At 40.6% G+C, this 13194-nt stretch overlaps 1 protein-coding gene across 3 annotated transcripts in view; it reads left to right on the forward strand.

The window, feature by feature from the left end:
* The window catches only part of SERPINI1 (serpin family I member 1), a 44552-nt gene that overhangs the window by 965 nt on the left and 30393 nt on the right, over positions 1-13194 (forward strand). The gene's annotated exons all lie outside the window — the stretch shown is intronic.

Genomic DNA, 13194 nt, shown 5'->3' on the forward strand with positions numbered 1-13194 from the left:
TGAGCACGGGAACTGAAGCATTCAACTTGTCAGCATTGGCTGTAACTTCTTGCGGTGCTGCTGGCAGGGTGGGAAGAGTTGGGTGCCTTTGGGAGCAAAGGGATGATGTGCAGGTGTCCGTGTGTGTTACCCATCCACATCTCCTCCTTCGGGGGAAACAAAGGCACTGGGTGGGGGAAAAATAGGAAAAAAAGTACCTGGATTGTTACAGGTGTGAATCTTCTCCTTCCCGCACCACCTGGTTTTGTTTTAATCAGATCTCTCACATATCGATGGGTGATCTCTCACATATCAAATACTCTACGCATCCTGGTATTAAAAGACTGCTTAAAACCTGCATCGTGTGCGTGAGTTTTGTACCGTTAATCACCGTTGAGCTCAGATATTCTTCAGTTTTCCCCTCATTTTTAATGTGATCTGTTGATTTAGTCTAATGGAAAATTACGCCCTTCTGTGTAGGGGAGAGGTGTTTAGTAAAATGTTGTAGCATAGATTGAGCCAAATGTCTGTTTAATGGTATTTTATTCTTTCAGTGAAATTTGTATGTTTTAAATAAAGCTACAAAGCTGCAGTCATAGAGCTGCTAAAACTTAAGATAGTTACCTCTTCCATCAATTTTGTGATACTTTTCCAGGTTCTGTCGGGTCTTGGTTGGACTTCTGGGGGTTGGACTGTGAGGCTTGGAGTAGATTCACACTTTGTTATTTTACATCCATTGTATTTTTTAGAATTACTCTGGCTTGGTTGAGTGTGATGAGGAATAATTGCCAAGGAGAGGGAGGGAGCAGGAATGGTTGAGGGTTATTTTTTTGAGGTGTGGGTTGTCTACAGAATTGCACAGGACAGCCTAAGATATAATGCAATGTGAAGGCTTGTGGCAGTGTAAAGTTTCCTGTTAAAGGCAGTCATGAGTTCCAAAATTTGACCTCATGAGACTGTCTGTCCTGTATTTTCACATCCTCTAGTCCAATTTGAGTTGGGATTTTTAAATTTGCTTTGAGTTTGTCTCTTCATCTGCCATTGTCAGGGATTTGCTCACATGTAGATGGAAGCTATTCGTGAGCGTGTCAGTCATCTCCTTTCATATTCGGGGTGAACAGTTCTAGGAGCACTATTGTAATAACTCTCTTGAAATTTATTCTGTGGATGTAAATGTAGTATTTATGTGTAGCTTAGTTCAGTTTGTAACCTTGTGTATCACAGCACGTAGCGATGAAAATGGGTTAGTGCTGGTAGAATTCTTCACAGCAAGATCTGACTACTCCCCGTTATTTAAAGGCTTCTGCAACTAATGTTTTACTTCTCAAAATTTCAGATTTGTTTTTTGAGCTGTTCATCATCAGTGGAGACACATTGTTGGCATGCCTGAATACCTTTAAAAATAATTTCTAGCAATTTGTGTTCTGTGTGGGCAATACATTATTCTGTCTGTGTAAAGCACAGGCTGAATTAATATAGGGTACATCTGTCCTATACTGAGTCTTCAGGCTGTCCTTATCTGAATTAAGCTGTGTGTTCAAAATAACGTTCAAAATTGGTGTGTAAGCATGGTTTTCAAAGTTAATGTTTGGTTTTCTCTATTTTATATGGTTTGCATGTCTCTGATACAATATAATGGGCAGATGGTTGGGAAAGATGTCTGTATAGTCAGCTGTAATTAGTGATAAATGTGTCTTTATGAATATATACATACTTTGTATGTATGAACAAACAGAGGAGTTTAATTTAGGAATCCCTTAAAAAAATTTTGGGTTTAATTTGTGTCTTCCCAGCATGGTCTTGTGAACTGGATGACTAAACATTAGCAGAATGTAGAGGTGGGGGAAATAACATACCATGTATTCCTGCAGGAGGGAGGGAAATACTTTGAGTCTTGAATTATGGAATTGACAGGAGGACACATTTTCTGTCAATGTCTTTGTGAAATAGTCCAGGACATAAAGCTGTAGCCGCTTCAAGACAAAAAAAAAATAAAAATCCCGTAGTTCAGTAATAACAGGGAAGTTTTTGGTGCTTATTTTCCCTCTGTACTTGGCATTTGAAGCAGTACAAAATGACAGGGATGTACAGATGTATTGATCCCATTAAGAATGTGTTTATTTCAGGTGTAAATACTCAGTGCAGTCACTAGGAAGGTTGTGTTGGAGAAGGTCTGTAGCTATAAAGTAATGTGAGAATATTTCCTTGCCTGCTTGTGGCTTGGGTAGTTCTCAATAGCATCTCGTTTGGTGGCCTTAATGAAGTATCTGTGATAAAGAATTGTTCTTATGTGGTGTGATTAAAATATCAGCTCTAAGGTCGTGTTCTGGTTTGTTTAATGCACTTCAAAGCTAATGATTATGAGAACTGCAGACCGTGGCTAATGGGATAAAAGCTGTGTGAGTTATCCATGTCCTTTTTGGGCTTTTGGAGTCATTGCAGAGCAGCTGTAGCTGTGAGATGGGGAAAAAAGGAAATTTCTTATTCATACAAGCTAATGAGTTAAATGTGTGTATGGCTTTTGGGTTAATGAGATTTGACCTGTGTTGTAAAGGATTTTTGGTTTAGTTCAGTGTTTAAATATTGTGATAATTCTTGAGAAATATTTTTGCAGGCCTTGAGACTCTTACTTCAGGAAGAATCAGTAACGACTGTCAAGAAGAAGAAAGTTAAAACAATGTGGTTGTATTTAGTTTTAACCAACTAGCTTCCAATTTATAGGCCAGCTGTCTTTGCACTAATTTATGAACTTATGAACTGCAGCCCTGAAGTCTTTCATCATTACAAATAAAGAAATAATTGCTTAATAATGCTCTGTGTTCCTGCTCTGCCGTGTGAGTCTGACAGTTCCAGCCCAGTGATGGCTTGATGGGCCTAATGGACAGTCTGCTGCTTCTGGAAAGATCTATTCTGTCCCAATCAAAACTGAAGCCATGCCATGTGTGCAGGGGGGTGTCAGGTGTACAAACCAAGGCTTGTTAGCCAGCAGTGATCTCCCCAGACTGTGGAAGAGCTGCAGTTCCTTGCTTTTCCTCTCCTCTAATTTTGTCATGCATGTTTCTGTGCGCGGAGTAGGTTTGGGGGGATTTCCTCATCTCAGAAAAGAGAACTCTCATTTCCTTTTTAACCTTTCTGCACAACACACTAAAGGCTTTGTTTTGCTTTTGCGAAAGTTCTGAGAATTCTGCTCAGATACCACAGAAAGCAAATTTAATTCCCTTTGCAGTGAGACAAAAGCCCAAACTCTGCTCACCAGCTGCGTTTTGCATCTGGTACTGTTTGAGCAGCAATCCCATCCCAGCCTTGATTCTCCTGTGGAAGTTTGGAGTGAGCTGGAGGACTTGGACATGTACTTTTCACTGTGATTTTTTAAAGTGCCCTTGGCATGTCAAGGCAGTGTTAAGAGCGTGGGTACTTTGCCAAAGACAGCCTGTCGGAACTCCTCAGCATCACTCAGCCACTGGAGATTGCCTCCTTCCCTGGCACAGCAGCCAAGTGCCAGGGTTTGGGGACTGTCTCCATGTCTGAGGTGATGTTTGCTGCCCTAGTTTTCCCCATACATCTCAGTTATGTAAGTTGGAAAGAAAGGTCTAAAGATTTAAGGCATCATTTTTTAATTGGTACACCAAAACTGCCCTTTTCCAATGCTTTTCTTTCCCACGTTTAAATTAAAGCAGCTCCTGGAGCATTTAATGACTGTGTACTTCACACAGCAATTGGAGTTCACTGAAGCAGCTCATGTTTTCTCTCTCAGATATCTTTTTCTCAAAAGAAGCATTGCTCCAGTTTCTAAACTATTTAAAGTAATTAATCAAAACCTAAGACGACAGGAACAGCTTCTGTAATATCAGGTCCTCAACTTGAGATGAGGCTGATGCAAAGGGAAAGTGCCCAAGTCCCCACCAGTGTGTGTAAAGCCTGTAGGTGAATGATGACCTTTTCATCTGCTAAGAGAGATGAGAAGTGGGAGGAAGAAGACAGGGGAACCGAGTTATTTTTACTGTAAATATGTCAGTTTATTGACTTGTTAATTTCAGATTTATTCAAAAAAGCAGGAGGAGGAAACACTAATGTCTGCCAAAAACAAAGTAATTAGTGGGAGTTGAAAGATGTCTAATGACTCTTGCAAGTACTAAAGAGGAATAAACTAGTCTCTTATTAAACTGGATATGGACTTTTAAAACACTGTAGTAATTCTGTTTTATCTTTAAAACATGTGCAATTGCATATGGTAAATAAAAACCTAAAGTAACATTGTTTATTCACAGTAACATTACAGGCAGAGAGTGGGATTTTGATTTTTAAAAAATTTCAAAAAACCAAAGCTGACTCCACACTTCTAAAATAAGGGTTCAGCTAACACTTGACAGAGCTTGAGTTTGAGTTGAAGATGACAGAAGAGTTTTAGATTAATGCTTAATGTGCCTTCTACACCTCCTTGGTCTAGAGTGACAAACAAGATCTTGTTTCATGACTGCATGTGCTATGGAGCAGCTTCTTTTTTCTGTGCCAAGGGACTCTGGCTGTGATGAGTCCAGTCACAGGATTCATCAGCACATCTGCTCTCCTGCTTGTGTCTGTCCCAGGGGAGCTGGGAAGAAGAGGACAGCAGGGGCTGAGAATCTGGAGAGAGGTGAGCCAAGGGTTAGGAAGGGCAGCCGTGCAGCTGTTGGAAATGAAACCTGGGAGCTTCGGAGCTGAACCCTTTAATTCAGCACTGCTCTGGTCTGAGGTTGCTGTGCTCTCATTTCCATCCTGCAGTAATGCTGATTGAAGTGTGACAGATTGGGATTATGTGTTGTCCCCAACTGGTGACAGTGAAAGCCTGGGAGGGCTCCTCTGCCTTTGCCTCGGGTCATTCTCTGCATCTCTTCCCTCTTGCTCTGCTGGCCTGCTTTATCCTCCTCCCTCCATGGCCAGGCCTGTCCTCAGGGATCTGCTGTGCCCCCAGTGCTCCTGCAGGCTGTGCTCACAAATCCCTGCTGCTTTTATCCCCCGGGGCTCTTGACTTCTGCCACCTCCGCAAGGCTCAGAGCTGTGTTTGTGGTGCTCCGTGGCTGTAATTGTCCATGGCTGTTCCTCCTGGAGCCCTGTGCTGTGCACGCCTGGCTGCAGCTCCCCAGTTCACCGTCACCTCTGTGGTCACTGCAGGCACCAGCTCTGCTTGCTCAACAGCACTTGTCCTGTTGGTTGCAGGACAGTGCCTTGGATTTGTCCTCCCCACGTCTCTGAGGCACAGGGAATGTCCTGGTGTCACCAAACCCCACAGGGATTTTGGAGCTGTTGGAGTCTCCACTTGCTCGGAAGATACTTGGCATCATCTGTAGCTGACAGTTCCCATCTGTTTTTCCTACCATGCCTCTGTTAAAATACTAAAGAAAGCAGGAAATTAGATATAGGGGAAGATACCAAGGAAAACAAATATCAGAAAAAAAGCAAGCAGAAATATTTAATTACAGGGGATATAGAGCAGCAGGGCAGATAAGATACCCATGACAGTGAGTAAGAATCAAATTGACTGTAAGTAGATCTATTTTGAGGGGATGATATGCATGAAGCAAAAAATGCCATTAGTAGTTTATCATATAGAAGAAATGTGAGGGAGGAAAATGTGCATGCAATATTAAAACACAGTGCACTTGTGCATTTGACATAACAGATAGCAGGTCCCCATATATGAAGTGACAGCAGAATACCCTTTAGCTGCAAGGGGACAAGCTTTCACTCAGTCACAATGCAAACAAGTTCTGGAAGTGATGGAAGCATATTTCCCAAGAAGAACATGAGGACATCTCGTATTTGGGAGGGGAGAAAAGCAGCAGAAATTCAAATCTGCATCTAATAATTGTTACAAGGAGCTGGGTCTCATAAGGATCTTTGTTACCTTTAGTAAAATCCCTATGGAGATAGAGGTATGGAAATGTGTTCCCACTATTTGTCATCTCAGCATTGGCAGAGACCAATTAAATTGATTTGCACCATCCTTTCCTAATCCTTGTCCATGTATCTCTCCCATCCTGGAGTTATTACTTAATTCCTTAGGAAGTGTAGGGCTTTGGAAGAATCCCTGGGAATATTGCTGAAGCACTAAGAGAGCAAGGACAACATTAATTTTTTGCTTTCAAATGCTCTAGGATTATCCCAGGAGCTCAGAGAAGGTAACACTAATGCATAGGGTAGTTTTAAGGGAAGAAGGTTAAAAAAATGCCTTGTTTTTACATCTTTTGGTAGTGGACAAGTCACTTAATCTTTACTTAACCTACGTTTCTCCAGTATAAAATGAAAACAGACTCTTCCTACTCATAATGGCTGGGAAGCATCTGGGGTTAATTTGTTAAAGATGAAGGTGTGTTTGACTGTGATTTAACAACCTCAGTCTATAGAAGCCATGTAAGCAACTAGCTGGGCATCTCATCCATCAGCCTTGGTGATCTTTGCTGGCTCGGAGCAGGTATAGATTTTTAGAGACACTGGATCGTTCCTATTACTTACTTGAAGGATAAATTGCAACATTTGTCATGGCATTCCCATTTTTATTTTGTAAGTCTTTCAATACCATGATTGAAGAACACTTTGAAAGCCAATAAGTGCAAATCCCAGATATTGTTGGAATTGTAAGGGTGTTTTACACCATCCTGATCAAAGTAACAAATAGCATCAGTGGACTTGCACAACACATAAATGTTATGTATTTTCAAAGAGGCCATTAGAACATAGCATTCATTTGGAAAATATTTGGAATAATAACCTATCATTCACTCACAGAAAATTTCAGTGTTGGGTTGCGTTTCAGTCAAGAAAATATTTGATATCCTTTAGAAACAAGAAATTGTGCCATCACTGAAGCCTTGCAAGGTTGTGCCGAGGCAGGAAGCAGCATATTAATGTGAAATTTCCATCTTTTTCACGCTTAAATGAAGCAGATCTAAAGTCAGTTCATTCAACAAAATGGCAATTTGGATCTGTTTTACAGAGCTCACTTGAGGCAATGTGCTCTTGCTAGTTCACTTTAAATGTGGATTCTGAGACTATTGAAGATTTTTACATATTTTGATTACCATCAGTTTTGTTTGCTCACATTTTACCTGCTTGACTAGAGAAATAAAGTTTTCCTGCGTATCTTTTGGCATATACAAAATCTAGTTAATTAAGACATGCTATACTTTCTCCCCAGAGTCAAAGTATAATGTTCAGCTGGCCGACTTGCATGAATAATCCATCACTGTGAATCATTAATTTAGAAGACAAGCTATGGTAATTGATGTCTTTATGCAAGCTATGGAAATGCTTAGGGAAATTGCTTATTTTTTTTCTTGTTAGTTCTTTTTTTCTTTTTTTATTTGGTTTGGAATATTTCTGGGCCTGAGTAGTGTAGATTCTGAAATGGATTCACCTGAGATCTGAGACTAAGGTTCCTGTGGGTATAGGATCTCTTTCTTGAGTTTGATAAAAATCTGAATATTTTTGAAAACCTTTTAGAATCATAAGACTTAACCTCGAGCTAATCTTGTGTGCATACATTGGATGAGCCACTCTTAAGTTTTGGAAGTTTCTAGGAAAAGGAGCTGGCATGGTGGTCTTAGCAGTGGTAAAAATTCTTTTAAAATTCCTGTCATAATTTGGTAATGCAAACAGGGATTACAAGGTAAGTTGGTATTTAGACCTTCCTGTATTACCCAGCATGTTTTTGTATCAAACTAAGCATATAAAAGGCTGATCATGTATATATATATATTTATATATATATATATATACAGTTGAAATATGTACATTTGAAGATAATTTATCACATAATTCATAAAGCTCACCTGTGTGCTACATTATACTGTAACCATTGTGTCTCTGTGGCATGAAAAGTTACTAATTTTGTTTTCTTTTTGGGAATGTCTTCACTTTGACTCATTATTGAAATGTGAGGGTTTGCTACCAACTTAAAATTATTTTGTCTGCCTTCAGAACAAGGAAGAGGCAGTTGGTTGGTATTGAATGGGAGCCAACAGCTTGGTGACATTTCAAAAGTGGGATATCAATAACCCATATACGACTTAAAGCATATATATGTTATGTAATAATGTCATATATGCATAATATTATAAAGTCTTGCCATTGATGCTAATGGGATTTGGACTGTAACTACATAGTACTATGATGATTTTTATTCCATTGAGGAAACTTCCGAAATATTTCTTGTTTGTTCTGTAGCTGAAATGCAACGTGGACCATTTCTACCAATGTAACAATTGTGAAAATGAACAGGCAGGCTTATTTTGTGTTCTCTTTTTTTTTTTTTTTTTTACCCTTGAATATTTATTTTCCATTTAGGCATCAAACTAGAGGCTTATTTGATCTCATGTGCTTGGCTGCTCCTGTTTGTTCCCAGCTGAGCCCTGATGTGCTGCACTTTGAGAAATCCAGCCCTGAATTTTAACATTTTACACAGGAGCAAAAAGAGAACATATTCCCAATAAATTCACATCTGAGCTGAATTCAAATAGGTTTTGCTGTTTGGGTTCAGTTTCATAAGGTAGGAGAGGTGAAATGCTGCTGATAGCTGCAGTTATTGAAAAATGGTAATCACAACTTTCATAAAGTGAGATAAGCCATGTTTATTAATGCTTTCTGTGGCCATAGAGTGACTTGGCCCTGGGACATTAAATGCCTAAATGGGTTGTGTAATTAGCTTTTTTCCACTTACGGATCAAGCAGCTAAACACACAACATTTTCTGAGCAGCTCAAATTATTTTTGTCATGTTAGTTTTAGCCAAGGGAAAATAATTCTAATTTTTCAGGTTTTTTAAATAAAATCAGAGCTCCACAGTGAACAGAACTGGGGTCCTGAGGAGGTTTCTGTGCCAGCCATAAAACTCCTAAACCTGGGATGATTTCTGTGTTCCCACCCCTGACACAGAACAGAGGTTTGAACCATGCTGGCCTGCTTTGGCCAAGAATTCCAAAATCATTGACCCAAACTCATGGCATGTAGTGGATATGGGTAGAGACCCCCCCCCCAAGGAAATCCCTTCCAGAGCTTTCTTGTGTTTGCCACCAAAATTCTGTTGTTTGAGCCTGATGTATTGTGTCTAGTTTGTCCCATCCACTGTGCCTACTGTGTTCTGCAATCAGAACAATATTTTAATGCCTTTTTTCTTTTCCCTACATGATTGATATCAAAGAGAAAGACTGAAATAAAACATCCCCAAACTGGCCAAGTTTGAGCTTTTAAATCCATATTAATTTCATACTTGGCTACCTCAGCTGGCATCATTGTTAGTCCAATTAAAAAATAAACACCCGCCCTAAAGAATTTGCAGCCAGGCTATGTCACACTCAATCCTAGGGGAAAATTCCTTAGGCACAGGGAATACTCCTGTTTTTTGAAAGGCACTGCTTGAGTGCCTGCCAAATGTAAGCTTTTTTCCCCACAGTAACCACTTTGACCTCTTTGACAGTATCATAAACCAAATAAATACACTGCGAAATCCCCAGTTTGATCAGGGCATTACAGAGCAAAATTTCTAGTCTGGGTTTCTGGATAAAGTAATCTCAGCAGTTCCTGGAGGGAGTGAGTAGGGAGTTGCCAGTGTCAAATAGGAGGTAAATATCTGTCCCTGAAACAATTCAGCAAAAAGACCTCTGAATATCTGAACAACCTGAGGACTTTGAGGTAGTTAAGCTCTAATTTTGTAATGTCATGGTTTGACTCTTTCTGTATAAGACAGGTTAAACGAGTAGGACCTTTAAAATGAGAACAAGGAAATGTTTGTTTAATAGGGCCCCAGTAAAGATTTTTTCCCTAATGCAAACTCGCTGAATGGGAGTGCAGAAGTGTTTGAGGTTAGGGATCAGCTGTGGCCATTCAGGCTTGTAATTACAGCTGTGATAAGTGTGTTTTCAAGTCTTGCTGTACTAAGAGTTTTCTTAATCCGTTTTTTTTACTTGGCCTTTCATTGCTCCTCCTAGTGCATTGTAACAATTCCTGAAAACTTCTGAATCATGGGAAAACAAGTGTTAGGCTATTAATTTCTGGCTCTATAGAGACATAAACTCGAGTCTTGCCTGGGCAAGTGCGTGGCTGTGTGTGACATCACTAATGTTGTATTTGGGAGCCACAGTAAGCACACAAATATTACAGCTCTGGGTGGTGAAGTCTAGACTGTTTAAAGTCAATCTTTTTAATGTAGCATTGGGGGAAAATGTGGTGAACTTCTGGTTCATTATTAGCAGCCTTTGTTACTGTGGGCCTTGGGAGATGGAAAAGAGATGGCTCCTGGTGAAGGCTGGATGTCTTTGCTGTTGGCTTCCCTGTATTTTTATGGAAACAAGCACTGATGTCTCAGCTGGTTGCTCTTTGAGTGCAGAAATTCATGGCACTGAATGTCCACAGGTTTGGACACTGGATGCAGTGGAACTGCTGTCACCTCTACACAGGCACTTCACTGCTTCAAACAACAAAACTCAGTGTTATTCTTCACTCCAAGGTAGTACAATTCTGTATATTCTGCCATGGAAGAATTTGAACAAAGAAGAAATCAACCTATAAGTAACTTCAGGTGGATGATTCCATGCTCTGAAGGAGGCCAGCTGTGATTTTAGTGTCTCATGTGTCCCAGTATAAACTTTGATGAGGAGGTGGCTGTGCTGCAGAGTCCACAAGGTGCCCAGCTGATGTCTGTGTGCTGCCTGGAGGATTAGCAGAGTCCTGGTGCAGTGAGAGATGAGCTGTTGCCCATTTACACCTGGGGGTGTATTTGGATCCAGTGGAATAACTGTCCTGTGGTGACTAACTAAAGAAATGTGTGTAATTTGGGCACTGCTTCTCACCCAGCTGCACCAGCCCTAGGAGGTCTGTGTGAGGCGAGGCATTCTGCCTAATGTTGCCTTGGTGCTGAGGCAGAATGACTGAAAACTAAAACATTTTGTCTTCTGTGACCATATTGATGGAACTGCTTGGCACAAACTGGGTCTGAATTCCTTGCTTTGAGGTGCAGCTGTCCACCATGCCTATTTGACAACTTAATTTAGACATAAAAATCAGATAACTCATGTAAAGCTTGAAGTTTGGACTCTCTTATATAGGCACAAGAATTCAGGTTAACCTACTTAGTTTTGAAAGCCACGCTAATTAAAAAGATTAACCTCATTTTAAATAAGTGTGTGTGTTACCCACCAATGGAGAATACTGGATGCACATGAATCATAGCTCGTCATACAAAAGCTGGGAGTAGTGTCAGAGTCTTTCTAGCACGAGGTAGAATTAATATGAACTTGCCATAAGAAAACATCTGAGACTTGCTGGAAAAAAGGCAGTTTGTTTTGGGGAGGGGAGACAATGAGGTTTCAACCTTCAGTTTTCATTCTGGGTGTTGGAAATGATTCAATTCCTTTCTTTAAGGTATTGTAGTTTTCAAATTATAAAAATCTGAACAGAAAACAAAACCAAAACAAAACCACCCAACCAAAAAACAACCCCAGAGATCCTGAGAACAGCACAGCACGAGTGTGTTCCTGGAGCCTCAGGGAGGGTGTGTAGATGTGAGCCAGCAGAGCACAGCACAAGTGGTCTGTTCCTCCAGTGCTTTGTGATTGCTCTTGTTCATGGGAATTGCTGCAGCGTTTACAGTCAGGTCTAACATGATGCAAACTCCTCTGTGTGGGAGAATAAGCAGGATTAAGACAAATTCAGCTCCCTGCATGTGGTGTTTAAATGGCTCATCATGGAGTGGGTACTTGGAACAGCATCAGTTCCCATAAACACAAACCAATGAGGCTTGAACGGTGAGCACAGAATTGAGCTCCAAGGCCAGATCCACCTTCCAGGCACAGCTTGAGTGCTGGACTCTGAGCTGAGCTGTTCTGTCCATGGTGGGCCAAGAGTGATGTTTCAATAGCCACAAGCCTCCAAGGCCAGGATAAATGAAACTATCAGAACAAAAATGTGAATATTTTATTCCCCCTAGTAAAATGAGGCTGAGTTTTTTTTTTCAGTCAGAGTAAAAAACATTTGGTGGTTGTGTATCTTCTGTTGTGGATAAGATGCCTGAACAGCAGGAAGTAGCTTTTCCTCCCTGCCTTTCTATTCCTAACTTTCCAGTTTATCCCTTAAAGCTGCTGTTGTTCCAGATATTCTCTCTGAACAATTCAGAAGCACATGCAGGGCACCAAAGCTTCTTGTTTTCATGCCCTGCCAGCTCTCCCAGCTGGAGCAGCATGAGGCTGCTCCTGTCCCATTTGTTGGCTTTTGGGTTTTTTTTCCTTGAGTTGGTAAGTTCATGGATGCTTGTGAAGAAACAAGAGGGAGGAAGGATGTGAATGATGATTTGAGATAAAAGCTTGAGGATTTCAGTGGCATTTCTGGCCACTGTGCCATGCTGGGTGGTTCATTCCTCCTGTCTAAATCTGACTTCTCTCTACTGGTGTCTGGAGTCTTGTCTGTAATGGGCAGATGTCCTGGTTGCTTGCTTTTTTTAGGTATTTGCAGAGCTGCTCTCAAGTGCAAGCAATAAAAAAACCAGAATTGTGGAGTTCTAGAAACCATGGAGATAAAGAGACACAATTGAGAATATTTGAGAATGTATGAAAAATACCAGCAAAGTAAATAGCAATGATGCTGAGGCCTTAGAGGCAAGAATTGGAAATGGCCTTAGGGTGGGAGGAAAGAAGAGTTTAATTTTCTTCTCCATGTGGAATTCCCATGCTTCTCACTCCTTTGGGAAGATCAGTGATCAACATCTTTCAGATCAAAAAGAAATTCTCATGGAATGCCTTGTTGAGGTTTTCCACTGTGAAAAATACACAGTGAAAAAATCCTGCTACTGGCTGAATTTGGCATCAAGATTATTCTGTAGTTTTTAGGAAAAAAAAAAAAGTCTGTACTTTGTAACAGATGTTATTCTGCTATGTTAGAGAAATATTTGGAGAGCCTTAATGCTGAATTTCTCCCTCAGTTCCTGATTTTGCTGAAATGTCCTTGCTCTGTCACTCCATTCTGCTGGTTCAGAACTGAACCCCCTCTGAGTGACTCTTCTTTCTCACTCTTTTGTCTCCGAAGACTTTGTGCTAGACCTTTAGAGCTAGCACAGAAAAAAAAAAAATGTTTAGAGCCTTTTTCCATTCTCATTTTGTGCCTTAGCCATGGCTCTGCTGGTCAGGCTGGGCACATTTGCTAAGACAGCTCTTTCAGCTGGTTTTAAACCTGGGCTTTCCTGGGCCCTTTC

Source organism: Passer montanus, unplaced genomic scaffold (assembly GCF_014805655.1).
Source record: "Passer montanus isolate IOZ18808 unplaced genomic scaffold, ASM1480565v1 scaffold29, whole genome shotgun sequence".
NCBI lineage: Eukaryota > Metazoa > Chordata > Aves > Passeriformes > Passeridae > Passer > Passer montanus.